At 40.6% G+C, this 15,883-nt stretch overlaps 2 non-coding genes across 2 annotated transcripts; one reads left to right on the top strand and one right to left on the bottom strand.

Annotated features, from left to right (window-relative positions):
- Positions 1 to 418: 418 nt before the first annotated feature.
- On the bottom strand, positions 419 to 492 carry Trnat-ugu (transfer RNA threonine (anticodon UGU)). The gene has a single exon. It is a non-coding gene; the product is annotated as a tRNA-Thr (tRNA).
- Positions 493 to 819: 327 nt separating this feature from the next.
- Positions 820 to 893, top strand: Trnat-ugu (transfer RNA threonine (anticodon UGU)). The gene has a single exon. It is a non-coding gene; the product is annotated as a tRNA-Thr (tRNA).
- Positions 894 to 15,883: the final 14,990 nt, after the last annotated feature.

Genomic DNA, 15,883 nt, shown 5'->3' on the forward strand with positions numbered 1-15,883 from the left:
ACTGAAAACCACGATTTATCTATTCGTCTCTATTGACGTTCCAAACGGCACGTTATGTGCGTTTTTCATTCCCTGCCGAAGCGGTCAGTTGTAGAGATCTAGCCCTTTTCAACTAATTTCACGAGCTGGGAGGGGGATGAACGGATTCTCAGTTGCCGTACAGTATTGAACAGTTCTGTCGCTATTAGTGCTTTGGAATTCGACAGCCTGCGGGTAAGAAAACGCGTGCTAGAAACGATCACCAGTAGGGTTTATGTATCATATATTTACTAAGATGGTGTCTGTTTTTTCGGACATGTCCGAAAGAACAGATACCATCGGTGACCTAGCAGCTCGTTAGAATGAAATTACAATGAAATGAACACCCTTAGCTGCTTACATGCGTTGACATACGTCAACGAGGACCGATGAAAATGTGTGCCCCGACCGGGACTCGAACCCGGGATCTCCTGCTTACATGGCAGACGCTCTATCCATCTGAGCCACCGAGGACACAGAGGATAGCTCGACTGCAGGTATTTATCTCTGGCACGCCTCCCGCGAAACCCACATTCTCAAAGTATTGTCCCGCGCTACATTCGTAGTGCCCCCGCCCATTATACTCATTACTCGCGGCGCGTTGTCGATTCCCGTAAGAGTTCGGGCACTGTTTGTGCATTCGCACAGAAGAAGAAGATGGACAAGTGGGCGGTGAGCCATAACTATATATTTACTAAGATGGTGTCTTAGTAAATATATAGTTATGGCTCACCGGCCACTTGACCACTTTCGCGAGAGGCGTGCCAGAGATAAATCCCTGCAGTCGAGCTATCCTCTGTGTCCTCGGTGGCTCAGATGGATAGAACGTCTGCCCTGTAAGCAGGAGATCCCGGGTTCGAGTCCCGGTCGGGGCACACATTTTCATCTTTCCCCGTTGACGTATGTCAACGCCTGTAAGCAGCTAAGGGTGTTCATTTCAATGTAATTTATGTATCATGTTGGAAACGATAAATCGTGAGAAATTTTTTCTGACAGCCTTGATATCGTAGAGCATATTTGCATAGTGTACTAAGAGATTAAACTGTTTACGAATTGATGAAACTGCCCCAGAAGAAGCTCTACGGATTTTTCTCGAATGATTGCAAATCTTGTTCCAAAATATCGTTCCGTTAATGACCAATACATCACGTAGTCTTCCGGTGGTGCTGCTGTACAAAATCCAGCATCCTGTAGAGTTTTCGATGAATAAATTGTTTGCTGAACCTGCAAAACAGCTGGCAGGTCGCCTCTGGCGTGATTTATGAATAGAATTACAGAGACACAGGCTATATCCCCACTCTGTTTACCTTGTTCGTTGCAGCTGTTGTCTTGGCGCAGTAGAACCTTTGGAGCTCCTGAAGCCGCACGACCTGGAGTGGACTGCACACAGCCGGGACGAAAGGAACCGTTAATAATTCTACCGCGGCCTTACGGCTCTCAAACAGGATCGCAAATATTTTTTCACGTGGCAACTCATACGCTGCGGTTCCAGAGAAAATGACACACTGAAGTGGATGTTGTTTTCAGAAGAAGCAAGAAGGAAGACAATGCATGACTCTGTTGTTTCGTAGTTGTGTCAGGATGGCTTGTGCCATAGAACGGTATTGTTCGCTCTTGCCCTAACTCCGGTATCATTAATACTGTTTTGTACTGTAATTGACAACTGTTTGTCTGTCGACAGACATACACGTACTTGGATTTTAAAATACTTGACTGTTCATCTACGCGGAAAAATCTCGAAAGTTCTGAACTAAAACGTCTTCGCCTGGAATCTCATTGACTGCACTAGAATTGTCTACAGTGATGAGTCCCACTTCCAAATGAGCAGCCAAGACGTATCTGGAGGCGCCTTAGACAGTGGTGTGATGGCGACGTTACTGTCGCCCACCTTACAGCCCGACAAACACGAGTGATGATCGGGGAGGTGCCACTTCGTTTCATAGCAGGACCCTATGGTTTTCATCCGCGGCACACTTACAGCACAGCAGTACGTCAACGTTATTCTACGCTCAGTTTTGTTGTCCTTCGTGGCAAGTCATCTTAGGCATACAGTTCACCAATGTAATGCCCGCCCACACACGGCGAGAGTTTCTACTGTGATCTTCGGGCTTGCCAAACCATACCTTACCCAGTGAGGTCGCCTGAGATCTTCCTAATTGAGAACGTTTGCATCATTATGGGTAGGGCTCTTCAACCATTTCGGGATTCTGACGACTCATCGCTGCAATTGGATAGAATTTGGCACAATATCGCTGAGGTGGCATTCAATAGCTCTATCAATCAATACCAGCAGTGACTGCTTACATAAGGGCCAGAGGTGAACAAACGCTTTGTCTTGCTCAGTTTGTGAAGCTCTCTCCCTTGAGTAAATAGTCCAATTTTTCCGAAATTGTAATCATTTCAGGGTCGAAGCTCTTCTTTCGGGATTGTTTACAATGGAACTGTTTTTGAAGGGAGTCCACCTTCAGCAAAATACAATTTTGTTTTTTCTTCTGTTTCCTAGACATGTTTCGCTGAAGTTTCAGCATCGTCAGACAGCTTTTATTTTGTTTCTATTAAACAGGAAAAATGCTTTTTACTACTTGTGCTCATATACACTCAGTTTTTAAAACAGTATTTACATATTTGAAGAATAGGCAACGTTTATTATGTATACCTTGTTAGCAAATGCTGTGGTTCACCTGTTGATTATGTTTTTGTTGCACCTGCTTTCTTTCTGGATTTGTCATCTGCAACCATACAGAAATTAATGTAGAGAAGTTATTTACTTCGAAATTTTGCGACGAATGGGTGTGTGTTTTATTTAATTAATTTTTTATTACGTTTTATTTACACACACGGCTCACACACACACACACACACACACACACACACACACACACAGAGAGAGAGAGAGAGAGAGAGAGAGAGAGAGAGAGAGAGAGTGAAAGAGAGAGAGATACACTCTTTCTCACGGAATTAGTTAATGTTAGTCCCCATCGTTAAAAAAAATTAATAAATGGCCACAGACTTGTTGAAACGTGCGGAAATTTTAACCTTAAAATAATGTCAACACATTTTAAAAAGAACCCTACTGAACAAAAAAACTTGGCGGGACCCAATACATTTATTGGGAAATTTCATAGAGCTATTTCATATCCTCATTACAAAGAAATTTTAAATGTTCAAGATAGGAAAGGGGCAAATATAGATTATGACCAATATTTAATGATGCGAATAAAAGCAAAACTTCAACCTCAAAAACTCTGCAAATCAAAAAATGTTATCCCAAAATTTGACACTGCGAAAATAACCTCAATCCAACAAGCGAACTTGACAAAAAAAAAACAATCCAATTGGCAAAGCATAAAAGAGAAGTTCATCACAAGAGCACAAAATTTAATTCCGCTTCGAAAGAAACACAAACACTCTTGGTGGAAAGCAGACGTTGAAACAGCAGTTAAGTGTAGCCATGAGGCATTCAAAAATTGGAATAGTGACAAAACTGAAAATACGGACAACACCTTTCTAACCGTAAGAAACATCTAAATTAGTCCGAAAGTCTAAAAGAAACTACGAAAATACTGATTTTTTAGAAATCGAAAAAGACGTCCAAAAGAACAATACAAGAAACTTTTGTAAAACATTCAAAACGAAACTAACTGGCCACCATCCTCAAAGTCTTTGCTTCAAAAATGAAAATGGTTGTTTGGCTCTTAACAACCAGGAAAACTGTAAGGTACTTGCTAACTATTTTGAAAAACTATTAAACTGTTCAGAACCAGCCAATAAATTCCAACCACAGCAAACTAATAACACCAAACCTAACTCTAAGGGACCTGACGAAATTGAAATAATTATACAAATTAAGAATCTTAAAAACAACAAAGCATCCGAAGAAGACTGTATAATTGCAGAACTACTAAAATCAGCTGGCCCTAACGCTACAAAAGAGATCACCCAACTAGTAGGCATATCTGGCAAACTGAGAAAATACCTGAGGACTGGAAAACTGCCCTAATTCATCCATTGCATAAAAAGGGGATAGAACCGATGTTAACCATTACCAAGGAACCTCTCTTCTCCTGCTCACATACAAAATTCTCTCGCATTGTTTACTTGATCGAGCCAGAGCACAGTTAGAATCTAAAATTGGTGAATACCAAGCAGGCTTTAGACCAAACAGACCCTGTCCGGTACAAATTCTTAATTTAAAACTAATCCTTAGGCACCAAAGGATTTCTGGTAACAATATTGTGAATTTTAAAAAAGGCCTACGACTCAGATGATCGTGAATATATTTTTCAAATTTTAAAGCAGCAAGGGCTAGATAATATAACTCTGACGCTGATTAAGGAAACGTTAACTGACTATCAATCGAAAAAACGGAATATATAACATCCAACAAACAAACACCAAAGTTTTTGAAAATAAAATATGGAAAAATAAAAAAAAAGGTTTCTCAGTTTAAATAATTGGGGGAAGTCATACAAGAAAACGGTCTGGAAAAATCTAAAAACGAAGATCGCTGTCAAGAAATGGCAACTGCATTCAGATTAACTCAGCATATTTATAATAAAAGATCACTTTCTAAATTCAGTTAACTTAGGCATTACAGCACTGTCATCAAACCTGAATGTCTCTGTGGAGCTGAAACTGCTTTTAAGTAGAAAGAGGGCTATTTAAGAGATTCAGAAGAAAGAAAGATTATTAGGAAAATATTGGGCCCCGAAATTGCTAATGGAGAAACTTGTAGGCTGAGAAGTAATAAGGAAATAAAAAATACGTAGACATACATGGTGACACGAGGAAACGAAGACTTAAATTTTATGGGGACATTAAAAGAATGGCACCCACTATGTTGAGAAAATAAACAGAATTCTACGAAAACAGAAGTAAGGCCAAAACTGAGTCAATTAAATGGATCGCTACGAGGATCGTAAAGTAGCCGGCATAACTCAGGCACACGTTACAGATAGAGAAACATTCAGGCAAAAGATATTTGCTTGGAAAGTTGGTCAGAGGGAAATTAGGAAACGGACTGGAACATCGTGGTCTGACGAAAGAAATAGACTTCATTCTGAAAGGATAAAACAAAATTGGACACAAATGAAGACCAACCATAAAAAATGACATTGTTTCAGTGTATCTCGCGTGGTCCTATTGGGCCCATATATGAATAACAATAAATCAATTACCAATTTCATAAATGAAACACACACACACACACACCCGCACACACACATGAAAAGGCAGATACACCTGACCGAGATTCAAAACTCCCGCCTAGAACACATTCAGCTGTTCAACTGCCCACCGTCTTGTTTATGTAGTTTGTAAACAGTGACAGTGAAAATTACATAAGGCAGTTTTTCACCGTGAAGATAATGGAGAAATTAGAGGAAGTAAGTGAAGCATGTCACAAACGCGTGCACAAAAAACCAACACACACACACACACACACACACACACACACACACACACACAATCTTCACATAAAATGAGATAATGCTAGGCCTAATCATAAGATTCCCAATCGTACTATTCGAAATGAATAACTTTTCTACATTACGTTGTACATAGTTGCAGATAATAAACTGTGAAAGTAAACAAGTGATATAGAAAACCAGGAACAGTACAGCACACGGTAATAAAATAAATTGTGCGAAATACGATACCGCAGTGCCTGTGTTAAGAAGAATGATGCAATGTTCCTTCGGACACGCAAACATGTGACGCAGGAACGACGACGCATGGAAATTTGGGTCTGGCCGTGTGTCGTGCACGGATAACCAAAGCACATAAGGTGAACACTTACGTAAAGCGGAAAATCCGGATTCCAGTCCTGGTCTGGCACACATTTTCGTTGTTGTCATTTCGCCATTCCATATACTGCCGATGGTTGTTCATATTCACAAATTTGTAAATACTGTCTTCAAAACTCAAGTTTGTATGTGTATAAGTAGTGGAGCAGTTTTCATGTTTAACAGAAAGAGAATAAAAGCCCACTGACGACGCTGAAACTGCATTGAAACCTGTCTGGGAAATAGGAGAAAAGATAAAATTGTTTTGCGCAAGGCGGATTTCTCCCAAATGCAAATCTATTTGTAATCATGTGTTTGTTGCTACATGTAAACCACACCTATCGTTTTCCGCCTCATCTGGATACTTTCTTAGTGGTGCATCGCTTATTTTTGTCTTTGAGTGTGTTTTCGGAACAGTGAAATGCGTACAATATGCAATCACCAAAACGCACAATACATGTGCAGATGCAATGGTACTGTGACGCGATTGCCGTCGCTACTAGAACAGCTCAGCATAGAGTCGTTCCGCCGCTTTTTATTACATTGAAGACATATCTGACAGTAATACCTGAAAATATTTCTTAATCTAAATGGCTATGAAGTTAAGAGATATTATGTTACTTTTCTGTCTTTATGATCCACAAACACAAGCATACCTCACCGTAAAAAATAAATGTCATCTGTTCATGACTATATGGCGCGTTGTATCTAACTGTTCTTCGGTGCTACATACGTGTTGTTTTTCTTTTCTGAAAATGTTATTTTTAACGATAAAATAAAAGCATTGTATGAGTACGTGTGCTGTGGCCACTGCAGACACACGCTAGAAAAATTCTGTCTATGGTGAGCAGTATGGTCTGAATCTTCGAGCCATGAGCGAATTCTTAAAAGGATACAAAGTAAAGAGAAGAAATATATTTTGCTATGGCGAGCCGCCTGTTGTAAGTCCCTCAAATTTCACCTGCAGTTCTAAAAATAATCAACAGAAATTTTCTTCAATGAAGGAATATAAAAATGAGACCCAGTAGTGCATTCGTATTCCAGCCTAGAACATGAGAATATGACAAGCGCGCTCTTTCAGAAAATTGATGGTGAAATCGGTGACAAATAGACGAAGATGCTGGGCAGCAAAAACTGAGTACACTTGGGCGGCCCAGTATGGACCTTGACTGAGAGAATCAAGGACTGGCACGCCACATAGAGAAAACGTTTGGAAAGTTGTGGAAACCGAATCAAACTAGTTTAATTGGGGGGAATCTCTTTTTTACGAAAGAAATAGTATTTAAGAAGATTTATCAGAATATGCACTATGAGATTACGAACTAAATCCCGTACAGATTTTTTTTGCCCTCTTTACTGCTGCAAACAATGTAATATGAGTGCCATTTCATAGTGTATTCACCTTGTAAACAATCTCAGCAACCCAGTCATTATGCAGATGTATCGCTGCATTATTTCGTATCCTGGCCATACGTGTCTCAATATAGCAGGCCGCTGTGGCCGAGCGGTTCTAGGCGCTTCAGTCTGGAACAGCGCGACCGCTACGGATCTGTGTGATGTCCTTAGGTTAGTTAGGTTTAAGTAGTTCTAAGTTCTAGGGGACTGATGACGTCAGATGTTAAGTCCTATAGTGCTCAGAGCCATTTTGTCTCAATATAGATTTTCAATGACACTTGTTGGCTCGTCGTGGTTACTCGGGAGGAAGCAATGATTCTTCGCCTGGCCATCTACAACTTCCTCAGCGACTGGACGAAAGAGGAGGTGTATCACACCAATACAACAGCTGTTTCCACAATTATAGCTAGAGTTTTGAAGAGGTATGCCGCAAACATGTCTAAACACTTACAAAACTGCACAGCTTTGACGTTACTTTCCGATACCTTTAGTAATGAATAAGGGTTTTCCATTTACAAAGGTATAAAGAAATGTTTTATTTGTTTTACTAGTTTAGTAACCGACAGAATATGTACAGTTTTCGATACAGATTTAATTGCTATACGCCATGCTCTTCGTGGAAAGACCAACCACACTACAACAATCATCGATGTTACTGGTGTATGAGAACTTGTCGTGACGCGAGATGTTTCGTTCCGTGAAGTGCTAGTCAGGGCAGAGACCTGATAACGTTTGGGGTATCTCAAGATCACTAGCTCTTTGTTGTCCTGCACATTACGTCAATTGTAACGGGATACGGTATTGCCGTTAGAAAAGTCAGTGTAACTTGCCGGATAGGCCCATTTCGTAAGGAGATGGCGCTGAGAGCCGAACTTAAATTACATCCAACAGAGACCAAAGTTGGTTGCTGTACGACAGTGTCTCGTGATACAACGGCCTATAGAGGGGCTCTATGCAGAATGCACCCATGATAACACGTGGTTCAGGCTAAATACGCATTCAGCCACCAAGACAGTGCAGTATAATTTGTAACTCGCTATATTATCGGCCTAGTTTCCAGATTTTAATCGCCTAAGGGTATTTTTGTTTCACCAGTCGAGAAGTTTTCGCTAATGAATCGGCATGAGTGGCACCAGGTCCGAAGCCGTTATTCATCTCAATTTTTTTAAGCCGTTAGCTTTTCTATCCACAACAGATCCAAATAGTTGCCAGTTCTAGTGTTAATAGTATTGAAGATACATTTCAACTACTGAAACTCTAGAGCGTCCCACAAATACGACCTTTGAAAGACAGATGTGCGAGTCTCACACTGCTACCTTAACGTTGTAAGACAGTGAACATTTTGAAACTTGCTAGTAGATTAAACCTATGTACTGGAACCGAGCTAGAACCTGGGACGTTTGCCTTCCATCGGAAAGTGCTCTACCGACTTTTTTCCTTTATAATTCTTAATTTTGTTCGTCGATATTGTCACTATGGTCTGGGCTGCGATCACACGATCTCTTCAAGTTCATCGATGAACACTTCACTCAGTTTTTTACTTTATTTACTTATTTTTGTTACAGACGGCAACCGGCCCTCTGACCGAACACGCTGAGCTACCATTCCGGCAACTCAGGTATCCAAGCAGCTCGCCCTCACAGCTTTACTTGCAGCAGCACCTCACTCGCTTAGCTTCCAAAGTAAGGCTGCGTGGGCCTGTCGTGGAGTGTGCTTGGATACTTCAGTCGGACAAGTCTGGCTTGAAACCTCGTCGCGAGTAGACGTGTTGCCGCTGAGCTGTGCACTGCAGAAAGCAAGACGAGCTTGCTGTATTGGTTGTTGAGTATGTGGATACTGCACACCTCTTTTTCCTAATATGTATTATTTGGAGATGTCACTGATTTCAAGACGAGACACTTTGAAGTTTGGTTTTGATCGTTACTATGTGAGGTCTGGTCCACTTGAGTTTGACAGTTTTGTTGTTAAGAAGGTTAGAATTTCTTTGGGTGATTCTATTGCTATACACCTTTCGCAGTCATGACGCTCTTGCTTATGAGAAGCTTAAAGATTCGCGAATTTGCAGTTGTGTAATTGAAGAAACAGAACTATGACATTTACTTTTCTAAACGGAATTGTAGTAAAATTACCGTACGAGTAATTGAGTTCCACTTTGGAATTGCATGTGATCATGTAAAACTTATTTTAAGTCAATCTAGGACAGCAATTTTTGTTTGTGGAGAGAGGTGGGGAAACGAATTTCCCTTGCCTGTTCTCAATAGAGTTAGACAAGTTACGATTGATCAGCTGAAACACATCCCGCCATTCATAAATTTAGACTTAGAGAAAGCTTTTGACAATGTTGACTGGAATACTTTCTTTCAAATTCTGAAGGTGGCAGGGGTAAAATACAGGGAGCGAAAGGCTATTTACAATATGTACAGAAACCAGATGGCAGTTATAAGAGTCGAGGGACATGAAAGGGAAGCAGTGGTTGGGAACCAAGTGAGACAGGTTTGTAGCCTCTCCCAGATGTTATTCAATCTGTATGTTGAACAAGCAGTAAAGGAAACAATAGAAAAATTCGGAGTAGGTATTAAATCCATGGAGAAGAAAACTTTGAGGTTCGCCGATGATATTGTAATTCTGTCAGAGACAGCAAAGGATTTGGAAGAGCAGTTGAACTTATTGGACAAAGTCTTGAAAGGAGGATATAAGATGAACATCAACAAAAGCAAAACGAGGATAATGGGTTGTAGTCGAATAAAATCAGGTGATGCTGCGGGAATTGGATTAGGTTGGCTCTGAGCACTATGGTCATTAGTCCCCTAGATCTTAGAACTACTTAAACCTAACGACCCTAAGGACAGCACACAACACCCAGTCATCACGAGGCAGAGAAAATTTCTGACCCCGCCGGGAATCGAACCCGGGAACCCGGGCAATTAGATTAGGAAGTGAGACACTTAAAGTAGTAAAGGAGTTTTTCTATTTGGGGAGCGAAATAACTGATGATGGTCGAAGTAGAGAGGATATAAAATGTAGACTGGCAATGGCAAGGAAAGCGTTTGTGAAGAAGAGAAATTTGTTAACATCGAATATAGATTTAAGTGTCAGGAAGTCGTTTCTGAAAGTATTTGTGTGGAGTGTAGCCATATATGGAAGTGAAACATGAACGGTAAATAGTTTGGACAAGAAGAGAATAGAAGCATTCGAAATGTTACGCTACAGAAGAATACTGAAGATTAGATGGGTAGATCATTTAACTAATGAGGACGCGTTGAGTAGAATTGGGGAGAAGAGGAGTTTGTGGCACAACTTGACTAGAAGAAGGGATCGGTTGGTAGGACATGTTCTGAGGCATCAAAGGATCACCAATTTAGTATTGGAGGGCAGCGTGGAGGGTAAAAGTTGTAGAGGGAGACCAAGAGATGTATACACTAAGCAGATTCAGAAGGATGTAGGTTGCAGTAGGTACTGGGAAATGAAGAAGCTTGCACAGGATACAGTAGCATGTAGAGCTGCTTGAAACCAGTCTCCGGACTGAAGACCACAACAACAACAACCGTGCATTATTTCTCTACGATCAATAGCGTAGAACGTGTGCATTACGCAACTCCACTGAGCATTAGCGTGCTGAGTGCTCCCGGAGATGCATGGTCCAGCTACCGGCTAGAGGCGCGGTGGCGCTGTCTTCATGTCGCTAACGTGGCTGAAAACTAACAAATGCACATGACATTCACAGAAAACGGTGGAACCTCCTCCAAAAATCCTTTCCAGATGACATTAACATCTTGGAAACGGACAACAATGGGTAAGGACAGAAAAAGAAGAATAGGTCATTCAGCAGCTGAAACTGAAGCTCCCAAAACGAAAGACAAATCGCGCCAAATCAAGTTGAAGGATAAAGAACAAACGCATAACGCAGCAAAAGAAAAGTAAAACCTCACAGATAATTGCAAAACCTTAGGTACACTAAACCGGACTACTTAAATGCAAGCTAAGGAGCGAAGTCAAATATCGAGGACTTACGGATCAATCTCTGTTGATCCATTGTGGAAACGGGACAGCGGCTGGTCAAGTATTTAACAATGAAATTCGCAACTGCCGTGCAGTTGAGATGTTATTTTATTTTATTTTTACTACCAGTTTGGGCATTCCATTATGCCATCTTCAAGCCCCAGATGTCTCTCTCAAAAATGAACTATATCGGCATACTGGGCCATTTTTTCCTGGATGTCGTAAATTCTAAACCGTATCCCAAGTGCCTGATTGTAATGAGGTCTTAGAAGGAATACGATTTAGAATTCACGAAATCCAGGAACATATGGCCCAGTAAGCCAGTATCGTTTATTTTTGAGAATGCATATGGGGCCATAAGATGGCATAATGGAATGCCAAAACTGGTAGTAAAAATAAAATAAATAACATCTCAACTGCACGGCTCTTAGCGATTTTCGTTGTTAAAGATTTACCAATCAATTTCATCGTTGACTGATGCTGGAAATGATAATGACAACATTCATTATATTTAAACTGAGTTATTGCAGAAAGGGGTGGAAAATCTATGGTTTTTCTGTATTACGGGACGTATAGGTCGCAGCGCTTAGACACCACACCTTGATGAGGTGTTTCTGTCGGTTACTTTGTCAGTTATGTGATCAATAAAATACGAACCGACTCAGTTGGAAAATATAAATATTAATTAAGATCATAAGACAAATTTTGGCAATACGTTAAAAATATTCCAAAGCAAGGAATAGGTTAATACTCCTGTTGTAATAAAATTGAAGCAGAACATAAATCTGCTATTAAACTATCAAAATATCAACATCATGTACTCACTACTGAATGTATGCCATCTACGAAACGAATGTTACCAAAATTCAGGAAGTATGTGCTGTGCGAATTTGCTTTCAGCTGTGTGTAACTATTTTATGTAGATGATTTGATATTTACTTAATTCACGTCAGTTCCACAGCATGTATTAATAACATAAAAGGAAGAATCAATTTATTTACATATACTTTCTGTCTTTATTTTTTTATCTGAGGAATATGATAATGTAATGCATAATTAAATATACTGTATTACTTATTTTATTTTTTCTTTTCTTTAAAGAATACAAGTGAAAAGAAAAACTCACTTTTTATGAGCACCCACCTATTTGAAGAAGAAGAATTTATTTTACTTATGCCATTTATTCAACTGAAGGAGCAACTGAAGTAGCAGTTTTATTAAGAAGCAAATATTTATGTTTATTCGAGTTTCTCTACCTGTTAATCAACAAGAAATGAATACATTTTCTTTAAAAAGAGAAAATTTTGTTTAATGTTATCTGAAGCCATGCCGAGAAGGTAAGTGTTGGCGAGCGCAAGGAAGGGCTGAAATGGAGGTAGATCCTTTAAAAAATTAAAATAAAGAAGTCGGTAGAGCCCTTGTCCGATTGGGAAAAGGTCCCAGGTTCAAGTATCAGTCCTGCATACAATTTTAATCTGCAAAGAAGATTCAGATCGGGATACACACCGCAGCAGAGTGAAATTTCATTCTGGAATAACCACTGTTCTCGTTTCGCTATCATGTTAGAATAACATGATAACCTAACAGACTAGACCCTCACAGTACTTTAAAGGACTCATCCTGATGATCACGGAGCCACATGGCCCAGTTTACTCATTGTACTGGGTAAACAGGCACTGAAAACTGCAATCGAACCTGAAGATATGCTGCAATGATACGTAGGGTGAAGTAGAATGGAAATACGAAAACATATGCGTCCTGTTGTTTAGAATAACTGGAAAAAGCATTAGTTTACAATTAGATAAACATAGTGTCCCTTATAAAAGCTCTAGCAGATAGTTCTCGGTGAGGGCAGCAACTACAGCACTCGAAGAACGAATACAGAAGGAATTCTACGAAGATTTATGGATGATATTAGACAAACTATATAAAAATGAAGTTTATCTAACTCCTTAGTTGAGGGAAAATAACCACAATTCAGACAATAGACACAATGAGCAAATTGCGATATTATACGTACAGCATTTTGAAAGAATGATAACTTTCCTGAGAAAATGTGACTTGTGGCCTTTCTGCAGTTTTCATTTCTAACTGTCATTGTTCCCCTGCAAGCAATGCCTGCACTCGCTCTATAATTTAAATTACTTTCTCAAAGCACAAAATGTCCACACGTACGATCATACATATCAGTTCATGACCTAAGAACTACAGGGTGTAACGAAAAGGTACAGCCAAACGTTGAGGACACATTCCTCATACGTAGAGGAAGAAAATATGTTACGTAGATATAGGTCCGGAAACCATTTGTTTCCATGTTCGCGCATAGTTTGTACAAACTCTTCAAACGTTACTCAAGAGATACACTCAAGAAAAGCATCTATCAGCACAGTATGAATTACGTTCCTAAAAGAAATGTTCTAAATGCTCTCCGTTAGCATGCATCAACCCACCGTCTCTTTGGACCCCTGCTGCGCTGATGTATTCCTGGAGAATTGCGTATTGTTTCACAGTCCTCCACAATACGGGCACGAAGACGTACATCTTGAACCGGAGTTCCGCATCCAAGAGCTTTCAGATGTCCCTCACTAGTAAAATTCTAGTGGGTTTTGGTCCGGAGAGCTTGGAGGAATTGGCCTATCTCTACCAATCCATCTGTCACGGAATCTGTTAAATGGAAACCTACGAACATTAACATTACAGTGATGAGAACCTGCATCGTGCATGAGTACATGTTTCGTCCTACTCATAAACGCACATGTCATATCAGGTAGAGCGTTCTCTAAGAAAACAAGGCAGGTTTTTTCCGTTGAGCTTGGATAGAAAAACGTGAGATCCTAACAAAGTCACCAACAATACCGACCCAAATGTTGACAGGTAAAGTTTTGATGATGCCGTGATTGCACAATTTCGCATGTATTCTCTATAGCCCCTATATACCGCTTGTGAAAATTTAGAATCTGGTCACGTTGTAACGAAGCCTTATCCATGAACAGCACATTTGCACTAAAGTGAGGGTTGACACATTGTTGAAGGAATCACTTGCAGAAGTTTACCCGTGCATAAATATCAGCTGCTGGTAGTGCTTGCACACACTGGATGGTACGGATACTGCGAGTTCTCATGTAGGTCAACATTACTTGTTGCAGCTAATTGTCTTACGCTGACGCTATGGTTGTCATCAACTCCAGTTGAAGTGTCCTCTCATTATAGGTCTCTCTCATCACGAGCAGTGGGTTTAAACGTCCCATCCTCGCTTAGATAACGACCAGTTGCTTTAAATGTCCTTTGTAGGGGAAACGTCGTTCTGAAAATATCTTCTGATACAACCGCTGAGCGCCGCGGCCATTACTATCTGCTAAGTCGCGCAGCAAATGGGCATTTGTCAACTTCGCGTTTGGTGCACTTCCATTAAAATGTACCGAAAACCAAGTCCGCGATGAAAACCAAACAGCTGATGCTACCTGTTTAGTGCGAGTAGAGCAGCGAGGTGGTTAGCCGCATGTCAACAGAAGCAGTGAAACGAGACACGTTTCAACGTTACCTTCGTTCCTTGGGAACAACAAACACGGGCCGTGAACCTAAGAAGTACAACTTACTGCACCAGAGGGTATTTTTAAGCCGGCCGGAGTGGCCGAGCGGTTCTAGGCGCTACAGTCTGGAACCGCGCGACCGCTACGGTCGCAGGTTCGAATCCTGCCTCGGGCATGGATGTGTGTGACGTCCTTAGGTTAGTTAGGTTTAAGTAGTTCTAGGTTCTAGGGGACTGATGACCTCAGAAGTTAAGTCCCATAAAAAAGGTATTTCAAACATTTAACGTAAGAAAACGTTTCATATAACTCGAGTACGTTCTGGTTCTGTGTGTTTCCCATGATTAACGTGATTATGCAGAGAAGTAGAAAATGAAAATAAGGGGTTTTCGGACCCATGTCCGTACAACACGTTTTATTCCTATACGTGTGAGGAATTTTGCCTGAAAGTTTGGCCATATCTTTTCGTTACACCTTGTACGGTATAACTACCATTGATGTGCTAACCACTACAATTGTTGAATTCTGGTACAGTGTTGAAGCAGCATGAATGATGTGACCGTATCTGTCATTCAAACTCACTTCGACTAGTTATTCATCCAGAATCATTATTGATGCCAGGAGTGGTAAAGCGTAGAAATTTAATGACGTTTTATTGACGCTGTACTGTTTAAGCACAATAAGTAAAATTTCCTGGTGTAAAATTTTAATTTTTAGTATTATAATTATTGTATTGCACTCTATGAAACTGTGTCACTCACTTTTGCCTCTTCTAATGTCATCACTTGCTACATTTTACAACTGGCCAGGCCAGGCTGTTCAGTATAGCCTACTCCCTGTCTAGAATGTCGTAACTTTGTGTGAGCATCTGAAGCTTGGGGCTCTTCGTTCAGGGCCGCAGGTAGTGTGGGGAAACCACAGTGAGCAGACGTGTGTCTCAGCAAAGCAAACGCCACAGTGAACGGGCGTCTTGCCCGTCTTTAAAAGCATTTACGAGAAGAAATGTGTATTTATATCTAACAGTTTATGTTCCTGTACTTGACTTGAGTGGAAACAAGGGGAGCGAGTGAGTCCTGGCGCACGGTACGCCCAAAACTGAGGTGCACGAATGTAGGAGCCAGAGACTTGCAACTGAACACTTGCGTACGAATTCTTACACTG

Source organism: Schistocerca serialis, chromosome 1 (genome assembly GCF_023864345.2).
Source record: "Schistocerca serialis cubense isolate TAMUIC-IGC-003099 chromosome 1, iqSchSeri2.2, whole genome shotgun sequence".
NCBI lineage: Eukaryota > Metazoa > Arthropoda > Insecta > Orthoptera > Acrididae > Schistocerca > Schistocerca serialis.